The sequence below is a fragment of the Motacilla alba genome, chromosome 1, assembly GCF_015832195.1.
Source record: "Motacilla alba alba isolate MOTALB_02 chromosome 1, Motacilla_alba_V1.0_pri, whole genome shotgun sequence".
In the NCBI taxonomy this organism is placed as follows: domain Eukaryota; kingdom Metazoa; phylum Chordata; class Aves; order Passeriformes; family Motacillidae; genus Motacilla; species Motacilla alba.
In genome coordinates this window covers 26,287,191-26,307,510 of record NC_052016.1, presented here as the reverse complement: position 1 = coordinate 26,307,510, position 20,320 = coordinate 26,287,191, and the positions used below count along the sequence as shown (strand labels likewise).

At 44.7% G+C, this 20,320-nt stretch overlaps 1 protein-coding gene across 2 annotated transcripts in view; it reads right to left on the bottom strand.

Moving 5' to 3' along the window:
* The window catches only part of ZPLD1 (zona pellucida like domain containing 1), a 112,898-nt gene extending 92,944 nt beyond the window's left edge, over window positions 1-19,954 (bottom strand). Inside the window, exons 1-2 of one of the 2 annotated variants that reach the window (XM_038157089.1) lie at window positions 19,887-19,954; window positions 19,244-19,736 (exon numbers count right to left, since the gene is read on the bottom strand). The gene's annotated coding sequence lies outside the window, so the exon portion shown is untranslated. Of the gene's footprint in view, window positions 1-19,243 lie in introns of both variants that reach the window. The other variant, XM_038157081.1, reaches the window with a different exon arrangement.
* Between the last annotated feature and the right edge of the window lie 366 nt (window positions 19,955-20,320).

Genomic DNA, 20,320 nt, shown 5'->3' with positions numbered 1-20,320 from the left:
CTTATCAGCCATACCTGTAGTGAGCCACACAGCAAATTCTTTCAAAGACCTTCCAGTCCTACTCCCTTCACATCCATAAATACACTTTCTCTAAACCAATATATACACTAGCTCTATGCATGAGATTAGTAAATCATTAAATATTTTTGATTTTAATAAGTAATGAAACAAGTTGTTCTGCACTGAATTCAGAATTTCCCAGTAGGGTAGTCACATTTTCTCTTGGTGTAGTTGTTCCATTTGACTGTTTTAGTTCAGGATTGAGTCATCACAAATAGCCTAGAAATTTGCTCTACCAGTGAATGGAGCTCCTTCAACAAACTACATCGAAAGCAAATTTCAGATGATGTTTAGAGTGTAATTCATCCCTCCTGTCACATTTACCCTTCACATTATCTGAGAAATATCAAAATCTTCATTACAGCAGATGTTTAGGGTTTTTTTAATTGATTAAATTAAAATTCTAAAAAACAACATCTATTCTTGCTGGTTTTATGGGAATGAGTTGGTTGACATCAGCCTGCAAAAATTAAGATTTGTGATACTCTCCACAAGGGCTGCACAGCAACTGTTTTTAGTGTCTATAGAAGGCTGGATTCTGGCAAGCTTGCGCACCCTTTCACACCAAGGAGGAGTGGACAGCATCCCTACACATGCAGCCCACAAAGCCAAAACAGATGTTTCAAATCACGATGTCATGTCGGAGACATTCCCCATGAGGTGAAGTATTGCCTCAAATAAGGCAGTTAAGCAATACAAAGCTCCTTTGTGTCAACACAAAAGGACCAGAGGAAGCCTTCTCTTCCCCAGTGACACAGCAGTTGAGGTCTGGCCCAGCAGAGGAAGGGGCTCTGAGTCCAACTGAGCACCTCCACCTCTGCACTCTGGTTCCTGCCAGCCCCACTTCAGATTCTGTGCAAAGGTCCGTGCCCCAGCAAAGTTTGAGTCAAGAGCACTTCCAAACAATTCACCTGCTCTTGACGTCACCCTGATGGAAGTGGCCACATTTAATGGCCAGAATGCTGAAAGCACAAATTTCTTAAAACCAAGGAATAACATGGAAAAAGTGCACAGATGTGCTCAGTGCTAAAGCCTGTGAAAGAATCCCAGACAGGGAAATCATTTGCAACTCTATCACAGATATAGACCACTACAAATCACAAAAAAACATGATAATTAAAAAAAAGTCCATGAACAAACTTAGTTTTCTCCAAAATATTTCCATAATGATATTTTGGCTTTCATAACTTAATGTCTTTTTTTGGTAGAAGACTTCAAAATACATCTAAATCTCAGTATGTCCATCAAGCTCTTCCTTTGAACAGTCACCTTCTGAGCACTAAGCTTTGAGCTGCTTCTCTGACACTGTGACAAGAAGGAGGCATGGATAAATTAATGAACTCAAAGTGGGCAGGAAAAATGCAGAAATGAGATATCAGAGTTTGCTTCATCAGTTAGTTAAAGAGCTAGACTGCTTAATGAAGAAAATTTAGGACAGCATCCTGTTTAAAGCAATTACTGAAAATAAGATAGTTTCCAATCCTCTAGACATCAGAAAGTGGTGTATCCAGTGTGTTCAGATGGCTTTAAAGCTTGAACCAATACAGAGGATTTGCTTGGGCACTTCAAAATACCTGCAACTCCACCCCTGCAGACCATCAATAAACAAAAGAGGGGGTAGACAAAAAAAAAAAAAAAAAAAAAAAAAAAAAAAAAAAAAAAAAAAAAAAAAAAAAAAAAAGAGGGAACCATACCCTTTACTGAGCAGATTGAAGCACTGCTTACCAGGGATCACCAGCATCCTGCCTCTGGGGTCAGGCACTCCTGGGAGCAGCTCCCCTGCATCCCCCTTGAGCTCAACCTGTGCCCTCCCTCCTGCACTGTGATCCCACCAGCCTCCCTAGCCTCTCACATGTGCTTCATCAGACTCCTGTAGCTCCTAGCCACCTATTACCAAGGTAATTAAATATTATTACATTTAATTAATAAGTTCCCTCAGAAAACACATACATATGAGCAGCATTTCTCCCGCAGCCCTGTATGGGTCAACAGATTATTGGTCTGGACTGATTAGACTTTCAAAACTTGCCACCTGATGGGCTGTTCCTGGCAGGGCAGGAATAGGCAGCAGTTACGAGAATCCATGTCAGCAAAGCCATTATGTAACCTGGCACTGCTCACACCCTTGGCTGCCTGCCTCTGAGGTCCCTCCCTTGCCTGCCCTCCAACACCACCAAAAGGAAAAGAAAACAAAGAAAAATCCAAGAGGCAGCAGGCAAGAAGGCTTTGTAACCCTGGAGGTTCACTCGTTGACCAAGTAAACACAGTGGGAAAGGCTCTTCAGAGTAACTGACAGCTGGGGAAATAGGAAGGGTCAGAGCATAAGAGAAAAGCTTGAGTTAGAGGCACTGTTTCTCACTAAAGAATATGAAAATGGGGTTTGGCATGTTTTGTGCTTTTTGGGGGTTTTTCTTCTGTGCAGGGACACAGCCTTAACCAAGATAAAGCTGGTGCAGAGATGTTAAAGCCATGATTCAGAAATGCTGGTTTTGAAGTTCTTGGCTCACACAGAGATTTCCTGTGTGACCTTGGGCAAGTCATTTGTCTGTATGGCACTTCAGCTTCTAATCCATAAGGCAAAGACAATGCCTTACAGGCAAGTTATGAGGTTATTAGTGACTGCAAATAGCCATGATGATGGGAGGCAGAGAGGCAATCAGGCAGATATGGAAATCCACCTCCTGCACGATCTTGATCCCTTGGGGATTCTGTCCAAGAGCAAACCTACCACAAGTAAAATGGCCACTGTCTAATTAACACTGATTTCCAGGCATGTTTCAGCTTCTCACACTAAAATTGCATTTATTATTGAAATATGGCTGAATCAGAACAAGATGGACTGAGTGTTCCCCCTACACAGAAAATTTCTCCAGATGCCAGGGAGAGAAAAAGCCTCATCAAGCCCTTTGGTCTTCACCTTCCCAACTCCACACTCACTTCTCAGGCTTTCCTCTCTCCCTCTCCACTTCCCCTCCTGATAGAGGGGATACAAACATTCATGATGCCCTGGTTATAAAGGGTGGTTAAATATTAAATTCTGCAGACTAATGGGGAAGCAGATGCTCTCAAAGTGATTTTGAGGTTTACTATTCTGTTCAAATTGCACAGTCCTGTTTAAATAAAAGCTCAGACAAATGTCCATCATCACAAGCCTCTTGGGGTTTCCCATGAGGGTCCCCACCTTGCCCAGCAATTCCCTGGCCCTCCAGAGTGTGTCCTAGTCAGTTCAGCATAGCCATGGCACCAGAGCCCTCACCCACACCTGGAGTACAGTCACAGAGGGAGCCACACAAAGTATCCCTAATAAGGATGCAGCTGATTTCTGGCCCAGTTGTGGGGCTGCCCTTCAGCCTCCAGCTCTACAGCCGTGCCCTGCTCCAGGCATGGGCAGCACCCCCTGGCAGAGCCAAGTCCTGTCCAGCACCTAGGGGGATTCCTCCATTTTATTAAAACAACTGAGAAGTCGTTCTTTCAACAAAGGGCTTTGTTGAGTAAATTCTGACCTGCTCCAGTCAAGAAGAGACTCTACTAATTTGTAGCTGCTGTGTTCTAAGCTTTTTTTTTTTTGTCAATTCATACTGTATGATTACTCATGTAATCATGGGCATGTTTATGATGTTTTACCAAAAGAGTTATAATACATGAAGTCATAAATTAGGAAAAATCCAGTAAGTAGTTGTTAATTAATAACTTCAATTCCTTGCAGGCCTTTGACCTTTGCCCCTTTGAGCTAGAACCCTGAAAATAATCGTATTTGCTTTCTCTATTTTTGTTAGTTTTAGAAAGCATCCCAACTTGTGCTATTTATTTTTTTAAATTAAAATCTAAATGAGTGAGTGGACTCCTATGCTACAATCTAAAACATACAACATTCTGTGCTGACAAAACATCCCATGCTGTAAGTTACTGGATCATGACTAATTTAACATCATTACTTCAATGATAGTGTTGACTGAAGAAAGAAAACATTAATCCAGCTTACAGAAGACAAGTATGCAAGCTAGAAGTGGTGGCTGAAAACATTCCCAAGTGCAAAATGTCTTGCAGACTTTGAAATCCCAGCCTTCACTTGACTTTAAATCACTGATCAGCCAGTTGTAAGGCAGAAAGAAAACCCCCAGTAGCAATTCATGAAAGCTCAGTAACTGATCAGGCTAACACCAAAATAATTATGGAAGATCTCACCAAAAACATGAGCACAACATATGATTTGAACTTGCTTTTTCAAGAGAGCCTCATAACATATGTTGTTTGCATTTCTGTGCTGCCTAGAAGACCACACTAGGAGCCACAATATGTCTTTCCAACCTTCATATCCTCTTGGACAGCATATTTTAAATTCTTATGCCAAGCTTTTGGGAGCAGCTAATGATTTTGCTGCTCTTCTTAATGTATGTACAGGACACAATTTGTAGGAGCTCAGTATCTGCCCTCTGAGAAGGGAGCTCTCTCTAACTGGAGTAATAGCAAGACCTAAAATTCCGTGGCTAATTTTTGAAGATACACCAGCTGCCCGGCATTGTCTTATTTAGAAGCCCAGAAAATTGTGCATCTCTTTAGCTTCTTTTATTCAAGAAGTCAAAATAAAAGTAAAAATTTAAACAGAAACCCTGAGACTTCGGCTGGGCGCATTCCTGCAGTGTTTGTCAGCGAGGCGGGGAGGAGTGCGAGAGCTGGAACAGGCGCAGCACACAGGAGATGTTGCAACAACGAGCACTTCAGTGCCTCGGGCTTGCCCTCGCTCCCCAATACAGCACACCACAGCGACTGCAGTATCGGTCAGGGCTGCTGCGACCAGCTTCCAGGCTGGGCTCCAGGGATAGGGTGAGAAGGGAGGAAGAACAGGAGCGAGAGGCACTCGGGGGCTCCCAGACGCCGTGCTCATGCTGGCAGCACAGCCAGGAGCCTGGCACAGGGAGCACACCTCCCTGCCAGGGCTGGCAGGAGGCACCCTGTCCCCACGGCTGGCCAGGCACATACAAGTGTACCGAGGCTCTCCTCCCCACAGCGGAGTTACTCGCCGGAGTGGCTTTGTGTGCAGAGCTGTAGCTGGTGAACACGCTCTTGCCTCTTTCACAGCCTTGGCTCGCCCTGTCAGGCCGTGTGCGGGCTCTCGCTGCTACCTGCCATCGCAGGCTAGGAAAGCACCACGGCTCCTCCTCCTGCCCCCACCTCCACACCACAGACTGATAAAACGAGCCAAGTACGTGTCAGCAATGAACGCGGTGATTAGGAACAGCGTACCGCAAGCGAGTGCAGGGTAACCCTTTCAAAGACGTGGAACACCTCAGCAATTGAAACGAGATGCTAAACACAAGACTTCTCCAGAAACAGCCAACACAGGCTAAGGAAAAAGAAAACAAAACAACCCCAAACCAACAGCCCTGCCACTTGTTCTTTTGTTTACATCTTGGTTTGGATTTCAGGCTGAGATCGTATTCCTAGGATAATGAAAGCCTTAGGCAGCAGCAGGAGAGATTACACTGAAGAAGGGAGGAAGAGCGCTTGAGAAATGGGAAGGAATAGCCACCTTTGTAAGCACAGGCGCTGAAAAAATGTTCTCTTAAGCTATGTATGGCAAGTCCCACATGCCAGGGCCGCATGCATTTAATAAGAGATGGGGTAATGGAAAGCCAAATCAATTCCATTCTGCTCATGCTTAGAGGGACAGAACTTTCTTGTAACTGCAGCCAAGCAGCACACAAAAAAAAGTTATTTCACACCTGTATGTGGTGTCTAGACCTGAAAGATTTATTTGCAGATCTGTGGAACTAACAAATCTGCAAAATCAAAGTGGTTTTGAGGGTCAGTCCTATTCATGCTACTGTTTATAATTAACCAGCTGACTAGCTCAGCTCACTATCCAGCGTCACAGCCACAAAAATGCTTTGTCTTCCCTAGGCTCCCACCAAATGCTAACTAAGGCATATTAAGAGTACCCCTCTTTTGTAACAAAACCAAGGCCCAGGCTCAAACACTTATTAAATTGGGCTGTTTTTTGTCAGAAGGAAATAAAACTATAATTGCTCAGAGAGGGCCATTATGTCTGTCCATAGCTACTACCAGTTCAATGGGTACAGGCAAATAATAGAGGTAGCTTGAATTAATTAACAAGTATTCCTTTAGAAGTCACACTGATATAAATTATTTACCTCTTCATGGATGAATTTGAAAAAAAAAAAAAAAGACCATTAAAGAAGCTGCAGCTGAGTCAAATGATTCACAAAAAATCAGGAAAAATAAATAAAGCCTCACTAAAGCCTTACACAGCATCAGCACAAGAAAAGGTACATGTTGCCTGGAGAACACATCTGTATGTGGAATGAGGAATATGAGGAATGACCATACCTTTTGGGCTAGGTTTTTGTCACCACCTGCTCTCTTAGCCAATAAGAGAATCATACAAGCACTCTCTTGGCCACAGCCATAAGGGGCCAGTCCCATAAAATGTTTCTGCCACTGTTCCATCCCTCTGGATGAGAAAATAAAAATGTGATAATGCATTTCCAGGCCTTTTATAACCCAAAGCAGGCACCTTAGAGCCCACTTAACTCTTCAAAGGTGATTCTCCCTTCCACAACACATTGATGTAACTATCAACAGTCTCTTCCAATTTCCTCAGTCCTACTGCTGCTGCTCCCTCCCAACAAAGCCCGGGTGGGCCACTTGACATAATTCTCCCCAGTTCCTTTAAAGAAGTGCTGGTGACTTACCAGGAAAGGGGAATTATACTGGAATAATGGGAAAGAGAGCCTGGAAGTACTCAGCCTTACAGAAAAATCATGGCATTAAAGATGGGGCCATTTTGTCTGAGCTGCAGGTGGGTCAGCCTTCACAAGCTGTATCCTGTGTTGCTGGAGTCAACAAAGCCAAGTCCGTTGACTCCAGTGGCCACTGAATCAAGCTCCAGTGGAGTATAACCAAAAATTAGCCTGTTTCTTAACACATACTATTATAATTCAAACAGCACAGCTTTCCAGTTCATGATTAATTATCATCTCTGCCTTCCCCCATCCCTCAGACTTTGAATTAATGGACAGAGTAATTAGCATGGGTTGGGAAGGAGAAATCTGCTAGCAGTGATGTGTACCCACAAACACACGTGCTCACACAGATTAAATGAACTGATGGGGCTTAGCACCATGATGATAAATACTGAGGCTATGAGTCAGGTATGACAAAGCAGTTTTTCATGTTATCCTTAAAAAATAAACAGAATTTCCAGGTACTGTGTGTCATATCAGATGTAGAAAACAAAGTTACTCATGACTAAAGTTCGTGTCCACTAACTGGAAAACAGTAATAGTCAGCCACTCCTGAAAACTGGGCCGGAGAGTAAGACACATGAAAAATAACCCACAGGTTCTGGTACACCTCTGGCAAAGGTGTACAAAGATTGTTACTGTTTTTCTTAGCAGTACCAAGTATCATGCAATTAAAGACAATCTGGACTCTCATTAAAACAAAATTAAGTTCCCAGAGCTCAGAAGTGCTTCAAAGCAGATATCTTTTAAGAATCAAAACCAAAGGCGAGTGAAACCTGAGTTTGTAAAAATATGTATGTTCAGATCAGTTTTAGAAGCTCAACTGCTAATTTATATGTGTGTGTGTGTTGGTGTTAGAAATATTGTGTTATGGAAGCATTGTGGATACACACTCACCACTGACAAAGCTCAGAACTAAACATAGACATGAATGAGAAAATGGATGTGGAATCACAGAAGAGTTTGATTTGGACAACCCCTTGTCATCTCATCCAGCCCCCCTGCAAGAAGCAGGGGCACCATCCACTGGACAGGTTGTTCAGAGCCCTGGAATGTTTCCAGGGGTGGGGCATCCACCCCTTCTCAGGGGGTTCCCATGTTCCCATGCCTGACGACCCTCATTGTAAAAAAAACTTGCCAAACACCAAGGCCTAAATCCTTACAGAGTTTGTTTTTTTAGCCCATAAGAATTGGCCAATTGCAAGAAAACTGCCCCAAGAAGCATCATACTGAGAGTCCAAATGTGCTTCCATACTGGTTGGACATCCTAGGCATGGGTAAAGGAACACTGGAAAAAATAACAAGCCTACAACATGATTGCTTAGGAGCTGTGAGTCAGCCAGCATGAAAATGGGTGTTAATCAGTATATATATATAGAATATGTATAATATAAACCCTAAGACAGGACTGCTAAATCCACTCTGATCTTAGGTTTGGTGCTACAGAGCGCTCATGCTTGCCCAATACTAAAAAGCTCCAATATTCATTGGAACAAGCCATTGTGCACAAGCATTTTCCAGTACTCCTCCTCACATACGGTCCATTCACTTTTTAAAAACCTCAGCCACGCTGTGTGCCAAAGCAGGACATCTGCCCATGCTGGCCCTTTGCTCTCAGCAGTGTGACTCACTGGTGGTGTGGAAGCCAAGGGCTCCCTGGCCACTGCCAGATGGCTGTGTCATGCCCCGTGTGCTGGGTGGGCAGGTCTCTGTCCCCTCATCAGCTCCTCACCACCAGGTTCCTGGCACATCTCCCCTTGCACAGTCTGGGCCTGAAACCTTTAAATTCAAGGGAGTTCTGGAAACAGAGAAACAGACAGCCAGAGAGGTGGCTAGCAAAAAGCCAAGGACTCTAGATTTTCTTCCAGTATGGATTTCTTCAGTTCAGCTCAAACACTGATACAGCCATTAAAAGCACAGAAATAGAAACTCCCTCTTGGGTCATCTTGTTCACTGTCCTGGAGGCCAGCTCAGAGAAAGACAGCATGGCCCTTCTAACAGCTGTTGTATCTATTATTTACTTATATTATTTATTTATTAATTAAAAAAAAATTCAATGAGAATCAATCAATCAACACGCCATGCCAGATTGGCACTCTTAATACCTTCTCTAGTCATTCTTCCAGTCTTCTGTGAAAATCCTTACAAAATGGACCTCTTCCTCCAGGACTTTGCCCTCCAGGCTGTCTTCTATAAACACTTTCCTAAACTGGAACTTTGTTATTTGGGGTACTGATGGCTACCTGTCTTTTTATGTAATCTTCTAGGCTCCTAAACACATTTCTCTTTCTTGTCAATGCACAGAGTTGTTGCCACCAGCAGCTTTTCATTATCGGCACCTGTGAGAATACAATAACTCAGGTTAGAAAAATAGATGATGAAACTCCTAAACCCATGATGTTTAGATTAGTAAACTACCCTGGCAAAAACAAAAACAAAACAAACAAAAAAAAAAAGGGGATACAGAACACAAATAGTCATATTTCTCCCTGCATCAGCATCAGCTGAGAGAGCATCAGCAATAGTTCTGGCCAGCCTGGACATCTCAGTCCAAGGGACTCTGGGCAGGCTGGGTGCACATCTCTGGGATTTTTGGGACATCCAGAGGCTCTGGCAGAGCAGCTGCAACTCCTCCCCTTGCTGCACTGTCAGAGATCTGGAAACTCAACAGCAGATGCACAAACTTAGCACATTTTGGGGATCCATATGCCCCGTTCTTGCTCCAGAAGACTGCAGATGAGAAGTGTTTTAGGGTGGCAGCTTGGATCTGCCACCCAACTCACTCAGAGAAAAGACAGATGTCACTCCTTGGGATGACTGCAGCAAAGACACACAGTGAGAGTTACACACCTGCCTTAAAAGACTGTTGGGCACTGTTACCACCTTCTTGTCACAAAACAACTATGCCAGTGACACAGGGAAGGGCTGAAGGGAGAGATGGGACATGCAGGAGTGACAGCACCTACAGGTAGCCCAAAAGAGAGCAATAAGAGGACTCTGCACAGCAAAGTCAGTATCAGAGCAGGATTTAGTGTGCGGCTTCCCCACTGTTCAGAGACAGCACAGAGAGCTCAGCCCCGCAGGGTGCAGCCAGCACCAGCAGGACTTTGCACAGCATGGTGGCAGCATGGAAACCCAACCCCAGGGGACACCTTCTTCCTTGGGCCTGTGGCTGGCAGGGACACCAGCAGCAATGCCAGCAGCAACACACCCATCTTCTGCCTGGAAGGGTCGGCAGGGCAGCTTAGTTGGAGTGGGGTTAATTCATCCCTCCCAGCCATGAGTGGAGGATACAGAAAAAGCCAAGTGGAATCACTATGCCCACGCCGTGTTTATTTTGGATGGCAGTGGCCAAGGTTCACAGTTTGTGTTGTGTTCATTTCATTTACCCATAATGCTGAGAAGTCCCAGCATACAGACAAGTCATGCCAAAATGGGAGGGTGTTTCCCAAGCTTGAGCCTCCTCTGGAATAATGACTTATTTGAGGCAACAGCACTGAGCATCGTCCTTGGTCAGGCACAGATGGGAAGTGGCATCCAGCATGCACACCTCCTCCCAATGGGCACAACTACCCCCCAGCCCCTGGCCTGGTATGGGGAAGCAGCTCTTTGTGCAACCAAGGGCCAGCAGCACCTTCAGCCCCCAGCCCTGCCCTGGTTGCTGCCAGTGCCTTCTCCATCCACAGGGATGAACAGCTTGGCACTGCCAGCTGGCCTTAGCTGGATTCAGGGTGAGACTACTCAGGGGTGTCCAAGACCATGCCCAGCCAGAACTTGTCCACTCAGGGAGACCACCAGCTGTGTTTTATGCAGCATGGGCTGGAAGTGAACTTCAGCAGTGAAGAACAGCCTTAATTACCCAGCCTGACAAATCCCACACTGGCAAATCCTAGGCTAAGAGAGGTGTGGGGCAATTATTGCCTTCATGGGCCTCAGTAATAAAAGGCCCAATGCCCAGGGAGAAGGACTGTGAAAGATAGGGTTTATGAAAAGATTTTATCATCTTGCCTTGTGAGAAACTGGGTTCAAAATGTTGATGTTTCTCAAGCGTCTCTTCAGAATTAAATGAGACTCTGTTAGTTGTCTCATGTACAGTCACAGGGATGAAAACTCTACTTCTGAACACACCCAAATTTTGGGAACGCTTGGGATTGTATGACTCAGCCACATTTTCCAGCCCCCACCCCTTCACCCTATAATGAATAAACACCACTTGCATTTACTCTGTAATACAGGGTTTCCTTTACACATCACGGATTAAAATCCACAGGCCGAGGCTGAGAAATACACAGTTAACAACATCATTCATCCTTGCTGTACTGACCATAACTTCACATTGTTTTGGTAAATTTAAAGACACAATATTTTAAGCCAAACGCTGTATAAATTCACAGCAGTTAATAAATAGTTGCTGACATTTTAATAAGTGCTAAATCAGAGAAAGAAGGAGCTACAGAGACAAGTACAACAACAGTTATTTTATAAATATCTGTGTCACACTGACGTCTGTATCACTTTTGCAAAGATCAACCAGTCATCCAGACAAATCTTGAGTCTCTGTTTGTTTCATGGTAGAGCCATTTGAACTGTGGTTTTCACTGTGGGTGGAGCAGTATGCTGACAATCTACTATCACCTTCAAAATTAAAGGCATACCTGGACTTTGTGAAACCAAAAGTAAAAGACTGAGTAAATCATCTAGCACATTTGATACCAGCACTGTTATCTAAAGCCAAATGACATTTGGGTTAGGGTTTAATGGTCCCTCATTTCCCACTTTCTGTTTCCTGGTCTCTCTCCTCAAAAGCAGACAGTGTGGATTATCCTGAATTTGTCCTGCATTTGCCAAATTGTATGGCCATGCCACAGACCACCTTCTTATACTTATTGTATGTGCCAATACTAATCACTACATAGTAGAATGAGACGTGTTTATACGATCCATTATGAGAAAATTTTGCACATTCTTCCATTTTCCTTATCCTGAACTTATTGACTTGTGATCTAATAATCATCTTATTCTTACTGCATGAGTCAGAAACACAAATTAAAATTAATCAATGTGAAAAATATTTACAGCCTATGAGCTGTTTATACATTTTTTAATGGTGCTGTGACATTTCCCATTGTGAGCTGATTATCTTAATTGCCCAGTATTGCTCCTGTTTCCTGATGGAATGCCACTCACGTGAGTGAGAGCTCTTCATAAACATGCTGTGAGGCACCACCACAGTACAGGACACTCATCCATGCACAAACAAGGGCATCTTTACAACAGTGCAAGGCAGATGATCCTGCAGTATCTGAGGATCTCACTGATATTTTCCTTGTGCCAGCATAACTGTTTGCCTGCAGGCAGCCAGTTTATTTTTTAAAGACTGCATCTGTGCTGTACTGTACACAATTGCTGCCCACAGAGGCTCTAGTTGAGAGACAAAAAGAGATATTTGCACACCCACAGCCATTCAAAATTCTTTGCAAAGGGGACAAATTGCACAAAATCCTGAAGTGACCGGGAGAAACAGATGTGCAAGACATGTATGCACCTACCACAGGAGAGATGAGAAGAGTTTAAGGGGAAAAAAAGCAACCATTGAGGGCCACTGGGATGAGGACACCACAGTGCTTGCCTACCCAAGCAGGTCCAAGGCTAATTTGGTTTGTAAAATTCTGCTGCAAAATATTACAAACAGGGCTGTGCTAGAGATGTGCATTGTTGTGCAGCTCTGCTTGCAAGAGGAAGGGCACCCCAGCCTCCACCCCACACACTCCACAAAACCCAGCAGGGACCCAGCAGGTGTTTGCTCCCCTCCCCTCTTCACCTCCAGTCCCCAAGAGATGGTCCTAACACCAGACAACAGGGCTGTGCAGCTGCCCTGCTTCCTCACCCTGTCCGCCCCCAAATCACCTCCTTGCTTCTGCCACTGTTCCCTGCAGGTGGTGGGAGATGGAAGCAGTCATCTTCCTGTGGCTCAGACTGGTTAAACTTCTGTGAAGGGAGGGGGCACAGGACTTCCTTCCTTCCCTCTTACCCCAGAACTGGGTGATACCACATAGGCAGATGAAGTAGAAAAGCAAAAAATGTGTGGAATCAAAGGCACACTCTGAGACTCAGCAATGCCATCTAGATTCTGGCTGAGACCTTCTGTTTATTTATTTTGTCAGATACTTTAGTTGTCTTTGGTTTCCCTTGTGTATCACTCTAACCTGTATCTATAACACTCTAGCTTGCATTATTCATAGTCACAGGCCTGATCGTATCCTAGTTAAGCTCTTTGTTATTAATACCTGAGTGGAATAACGTACAATAACACACAATAACACACAATAACACACAATAACACACAATAACACACAATAACAATTGGTTGAACTGTAAATGCTATCCACTGAACCATGACAAAGGGGAAACTACAGCTTTGCAAAAAGAAGTATCACAGAAACCAACAAACCAACCAAAGTGATCCTGCCCAATGTAACAGCCCCTCTAACCCCTGAACGGGAACAGGAGGTCCCATTTAGGAGACCATAGGGGAACTGGACTCTGTGGCAATCCCCAGCATTTTTCCCAAACTGGGAGTCTGTAGGCAGCCTGCCTGTTCTAAGTCCAAACACATGTTGGTGTTTCCAGAGCTGGAGCTCAGGCACAGGCTTGGGAGATGACCCAGTTTTGCAGAGGCACCAAAACCTGTAGGGAAACGACACAGATCTCTGAGGGCACATGTGAGTACCTGCCCACAGCTCTCTCACCTCATCGCAGTGCCAGGCTGAGGAAGAAGAAAATGGTACCATTGCCTGGAAAATACCCACTGCCCCCACTGTGAAAGCCCCAGTTCATGCATTTCAGTCACCACCAGGTGTTGAAGGAAGTGTCTGCTGCTCCCTTACAAAATGATACCCCTGCAAGCTGGAAGGCCAGGGGGGATGTGCCTGAAGCTATATAGGGCTCTTAGACAACAGGGTTCCGAGTTGCAGCAGGGCTGCTGCTTGCCAGCACGTGGCCATTGTTCACCCTCCCACAGGAGCTGGTGGTGATGTCAGCCCCAAATTGACACGTTTGGAGGGCAAGGCTCACACAAAGCAGCGTGGGAGCACTGGCAGAGCTGCCATGCCAGGAGACAGGGCACTTGTGGGTTTGGGAAGGCTGGGTTCAATCATCCCCAGTGGCACTATAACTGGGAGCAGGGTGCCTCCAGGAATCTCTGGCACATTGCCAGGTGGGTTTTCCTTAACAAAGCACATTGTCTCATCTCGCCACCTTTCACACCGCTGGCAGGTTTACCACTGAACACGCCTGTGACAAAGCATAGCTCTCCTTTTCCCTCTGAAACATACCCAAGGAGTGTAGAAGTGATTTGTCAAACAACCAGATATAATCAGAGCCTACCAGAACTTTCGAACACAGCTTTGATCCAAGCTTTCCCTCTCTCTTACCTCAGCATATGTCACGCAGGGTTTGCTGCAGGCCAGCTGTCAGGGCTGATAGAAAAGTATGAGACACTGCTCCAGCTGAAGCTGAGCTGGGAGCAGAGCCTGTCTCCTTCACCCTGCCAATACATAAATCCATGGAGTCAGCTCCTAACCCCCTCCTACCAACATACTCCAGGTGAATTTCTGGTAAACTTGGATTTGGGTTTAAAAGATCTTTCTGACTGAACTAGATTGCCATTTACCTGTCTCATAAAGGCTGGGAACTGGGATTGAAAGACTGAGAAATTTGGGGCTGTTCTTCAGCCTGAAGAAGAGAAGACTCCAGAGCAACCTTAATGAAGTCTTTCTGTACCTGATGGGGCCTAGAAGAGATATAGAAAGGGACATTTACAGAGGCATGTAATGGTAGAAAGGAGGGAAAACCAAAAGAGGGTAGATTTAGATTAGAAATCGGGAAGATATTCTCTTCTGTGTAGGTAGTGAGACACTAGATGTGGTTGCCCAGAGAGGCTGTGGATACTCCATTCCTGGAAGTGTTCAAAGCCAGGCTGGATGGGGCTTTGAGCAACCTGCTGTAGTGGAAGGTATCCCTGCTCATGGCAGGGGGGTTGGAATTAGATAATCTTTAAGGTCTGTTTCAACCCAAAACATTCTGTCAGATAGCAGAGACAGCAGGCTGAGCTGATTAATACCTCACCCTAGGTGTACTTTAGTCCAAAAGGTGCATTGCACAATGTCTCTACCTAAAAAGGTGAGAAGCCACAGCAAAAAAAAAAAGGATAACTTTAATACTCACTGTCAGTCTGTGTTTGCCACAAGAGTAGAAAACCCTTGGCAAGGCAGTGAAAATAGTTCTAAATAGAAACTTGCTTCACCTGTTAACGTGGGGAGCAAAAAACAAGGCTGCCCATTTTACAGGAGTTGGAATCAGCTGAAATGGAGAGCCAGCAGGGCTGATCTGGTCAGGTTGTGACCAGTTCAGCCCTGCCAGATTAGCACTGAGATTCCCTCTGAGGGCAGCAGAGGGTGGTTGCTCTCTCCTTGGCCCTTCTCTGGTCAGTGGCCCCAAGTCACTGTGGGCACCCAGGCAGGCAGGCTGACTGTAAAAGGCTGACTCAGGGTAAATGCAGCCTGTAAGTGTAGGGCTTGTAGGGAACGGCACGCTGCAGTCCCATCTCCTGGAGCAGCCCTCACATGGACCAAACCTGCATCCACCCTCACCACATGGGGTGACTGGCAGCCCAAAAATACCCCAGTGGGGAGCAAACCTTCGGCTTTTACGCCCTCTTGAACCAGCAGGACAGGAGCTAATGGATCGTGAAGTGGCAGTGACAATACTTTGCTGAACATTATTTCTCTGAGTTTTCCAGCGCTCACAGTGTACCTCATTGTTCCCCACATGCAGCTCTGCTGGTTACACCACAGAAGGCTTCACCAAGTTAGTTTCTGATGCCTTCTCTTCTTCTGCTCCCTGCTTCAAGTGCTCAAGAAATGTCAGTTCACACACACCCAGATTGTTACACAACAGCTGTGTTGTTTCAAAAGCAATCAAAACAGTGAAATCCATTTGATGCGATTATAGGTGGACGTTGGGAGATTAGATGATCTTGTGAAGAGCAGCAGAAATAGGTCTATGTCAAACTGAAATTCCCAGAGTGTTATTGTAACCTTCTCTGCAATGTTTGCTTTGCAATTTTACTTCCAGATCGGAGTGTAAAACTCCACTAAAGGCATAAGGCAACTTAAACCTGATAACTGCATTTTATTGTCAGAATGAAAGTGGTGGAACACAGGCCAAGCCAACTATGAGAAAGGCCAGACAGACCAAGATAACAAAAAGAATAATTTCTTAGAAAAGATCTCTCTGGAGGAGAGGGACGTGTTTTCTCATCCTGAATCCTAATTCAAGGAAGAGGGAGGGGGTTTTTGAAGGCAAGCTGACATAAGAAGTTCACCCCAGGCAGAAGAACCTCCACATGGTCTAGAAGGGCACCAGGCAAAGTCATGCTTTAGAAGAGTAGCAATATCCAACTTCAGCAGGCATTCAGGATTTGCTTTTTCAGCCTTCATAACTCTACAGGCAATCTGTTTTAAGCCTGGGTTCCCTCCGTTCTAACAGAGAGCTGAACAGGTGCTCAGTCCTCCCTCAATCACACAGGAAAATATCCTAGGGACCAGGCCTGGAAAAGGTGTGACACTGCCACTGCCACCCAGGGTGGCTGAAAGTGAAGCTCCCACAGGAGACCACGTCTACCTGACATATGAAAACTACACAGTTTGAGATTTGTTGATGTGTGCTCCAGGTAGGATGGCTCCAGGTGGGATGGCTCAGCCATGCTCACCCAAAGAGCTGCTTCTTGGAGACTTCCATGGTTTCCCACCTTATTTCTACCCAAAAATCAAGTGAAGAAAGGGATCTGGTTCTAACTTCAAATTCTAGGGGCTGAATGTAATTCTTCTGCTAACAGCAGCTGTAACCAGTGGTGACTGTGGCTATAAATCAAGGCTGTGCATTTCTTTTAATGTACCAGTTGAACTGGAGTGAAAACTTTGCTTTTCTCCCCTTCCACCCACCCTTCACCAGGCTGTCCACCCCATGATACAGTTCAGATGCATTCAGACACTGTGAATGGAGCTGTCAGCTAGCAAAGCCAAGAGAGTAATTTCTCTGGGGAAATGACTGGCACCTCAACAGCTTCAGGATAGAGTTCATTCACAGATGTAGATGGATTATAAAGGCAGGTTACTCCTTTCCTACCTCAGCAGGCTGTATTACACAGAACAGAAGAAACAAACAAAAGGAAATGCTTTCTGGTAGATGACACCTCTACGGCTGGACAGAAGCACAGTCACCCACAATTGACCATAGAGGCCCATACAGTGTCACTCAGGAGTTAATTCTACATTTACAGTCTTGTCTCCAAACAGAAGTGAGCAAAATTCCAGTCTATGCCTCTGATTCACAAAATTCACATCAAACCTAATGGTTGACTGAGGCCACATCCTGCCAGCTTCCTCACAATACAGTTTTACTGCTATTCCAGAAGAGTAAGGAGACTAGGAGGCAATCAGATATCCTCTGGAGGCTTCCAGATTGCTTTCATTCATAATTCTGTCTCAGTACTGTAATTGAGATATAAATAATCTCCTTGCTTCCACTTCAGTTACTTTCAACCTCCCCAGCGTGAGAACAGAGTCTTGTATCTCTTAGGTACCTCAGAAAGAAAGTTATTGCACCAGAAAGCAAAGATGATTTTAAAAATAATTTCCACATCAGTTCAAATGATAATGCAGTCATGCAGGTGTTGTATAACTGATATTATATTCAGAGTAGTTTACTTTTTGAAAGTGAAGTATAAACATTTCAAGCATACCTACTTACAAGAAATATGCTTACAAAGCATGATTACTTCCTATGAGGAAAAACCCCCAAGACTCTTCTCTTTAAAGGGGCAAACAATACATTTCCTCTTCCCATACCACAGTAAAGGCTTACACATGCACATCACGTACACACACATAAACGTTCACATGTGTAAGATCCACCACAATCTAAAAAGGAAAGTGCCATAAAAGGACCGTGTAGTAATCGGGTAACACACCTTGATGTAAATGAGCGTATCTCAGAAAAGCTGCAGGCCTTGTAGTCTTGTTTTGCTCTGCTAACCACATGCAGACACACACACAACAAACTACTTTCATGTTAGCTCAGCTCTCCTTCCAAAAAGCTTGGTGGTAAAGCTCTCCCTGACATCCATCAAAGAGAGGGACTGATGAGGTGAGAGCTGATGAAAGTTTTGAATAGCCAAGGAAACCGATGATTTGAAGAACTTAATTCCTCCCGTCTTAAACAAATGCCTATTTCCCTGGGAACTCATCGGAGCAGCTGTTCTGAGAAAAAAAACTCCTTTTTTCTCCTTGCCATACCCTGTCCTCAGGACAAAAGGATTCCTCTGGCATATAACTACCCATCTCAATTCCCAGTGTGGGCAACAAGAAGGGATATGCATTTTTGGAGCAGTCTTTGTCTCAGCCCAAAGTAGATATGTAATATAGGCCAGATGAGTTACCCCCTTGCCCCCAACCCCCCCCCTAAAATGCATGTTTCTCTCGGCTGATGGTAGAAGGAAGCTACCACAGTGAGCTTCCACACCGACCTTGGAACTGGACCATGCCTAACCCCATGGGCTGAGGGCAGGAAGGAAGCCCTGCTCACAAGGCTTGTAGGAAAATTCCTGTTCAGCTCTAAATTCATAGGTTAAACCTGAGGACACAAACAGGGTGCACCATCCCTCCACCAGAGCACTAGACAGTTTCTTACCTAATCATACATCCTGCCACTATCTATCCATCTGTCGTGAGGAGAAAAAAGGGCTTCCTCTGTGGCTCCTACATCCTTGTTGCACCCAAATATGGGTTTAGTAGTAAGAGAAATGTGAATGGTGACCTAATTGCCTTTCCAATCCTTTTGGACATGCTATTCCAGGGTTAGCTGGGACATGTCTTGTTAATTATTAAAATTTTTTCTTCCTCTGCTGCACAATCACTTCAATTATTTGGTGCATTTCATTTTAAAAATTATCTAGGTCCTTGCCTCCATTACACTGCTTGAAAAACTGATCCAGAGCTTTCACCTTTGAATGGTTTTACTAATTTCAAGCCTGAACTCCCTAGTGACCAATTTCTATACTGTTGAGTTGGAGCCAGTAGTGTCACTTAACTCAAATGCTTCTTTTCCCTCTGTGATTTTCCCCTCTCTCCCTGTTCCCAAAAACATATTTATAAGGAGACATCATTAATGTTTCCAGTTTCAGAAGCCAGCTTCTTTTCATGGTTCTTGTAAAGGAAGAACCTTTCTTCTCACAGTAACCATTTAATTAGTTTATCCTCTGGACCATAGGTAACCAAAGCTATAAAAATAATTCACTGAAGAATGGCAATATAAAAGTACCATTACTTCCCTGTCTCTAGTCAGAAAAAATTCCTCACCTGCTAATCAAGTTTATCATTGTTTCTCAGTAGGGAAAAAAAGACACAGTGGTTGTTATGGCATCCTCTCACTGATCCACAAACCCAAGGCTCTTTCTTCAGCTTGTCCCTTCTCAATAGCAGCTGTTGTGAAAGGAGAGCAGAACCCAAAGCAGTGTCAATGCTGATCACTAATTGCAGAGCAGGGACAAAAAGGGATTTCAGTGCTGGCAAGGCTGGGCACTGGAGGCAATCGGGCTGCTGGGAGTGGCGCCGTGAGCTCCTCGGCTCCAGAGGCACAGATTCCTCTGCCAGCCCCACTCTCCTTTCACTCCCCATTTCCCAGCCTGGCTTTCCCTCTCAAAAGAGACGTGGCCATAGCTGAACCAAACCTTTTCTCTCAGCTGCCCAGGTAGATGCCAAGGAAGTGCCAGGGGCAGCAGCAAGTGCTCCAGCCATTATATCACCAGACAGGATCTCATGCGGCATTCTCTCACCCCTTCCCACGTGTTTCCTAGGAAAAAGGACAAAGTTAGCACACGTAGGGATAAATTAAATAAATTCACATTTATAACAGACCCTTGCTTTCCCCTTGTTTCCTCTTTCTTAACAAGCCAGTGGGGTTCACCCCACACCACCTTGTTTATTCTACACATTGAGAAACCTTTCTCTCTGCTGAGAGGAGCAAGGAAAGCACAGGGCTTGGCTCAGCCTTTCCAGCATGCCTGCTCCTCCTGCGATGATGGACGCACTGCAGTGCCCAGAGCAGCCCATCTCCTGCCCTCAGCCCCAAGCAGAAATGCTCCAGGCTACCCAAGAGGAGTGTATGGTTACTTGCCCTTTTGGGACTTATATTTAGCCTGAGAACAAACAGTACTTTTGGCTTATGGCCTGGATTCTCATCAGAAGGAAGGAAAAAGTTGGTCTGAGAGGCTTTTTCAGCTGCTTTCCCTAAAACCATCTGATTTTACTCCTCTTCATGGAAAACATTTGTGGTTTCATGCTGATGAGTTTGTTCATCAGTTCTCCACAATACAAAAAACCCCAGATTTTTTTCTAAAAGGGGACAGAAGTGTGAAAAATGAAAATATTTAATTC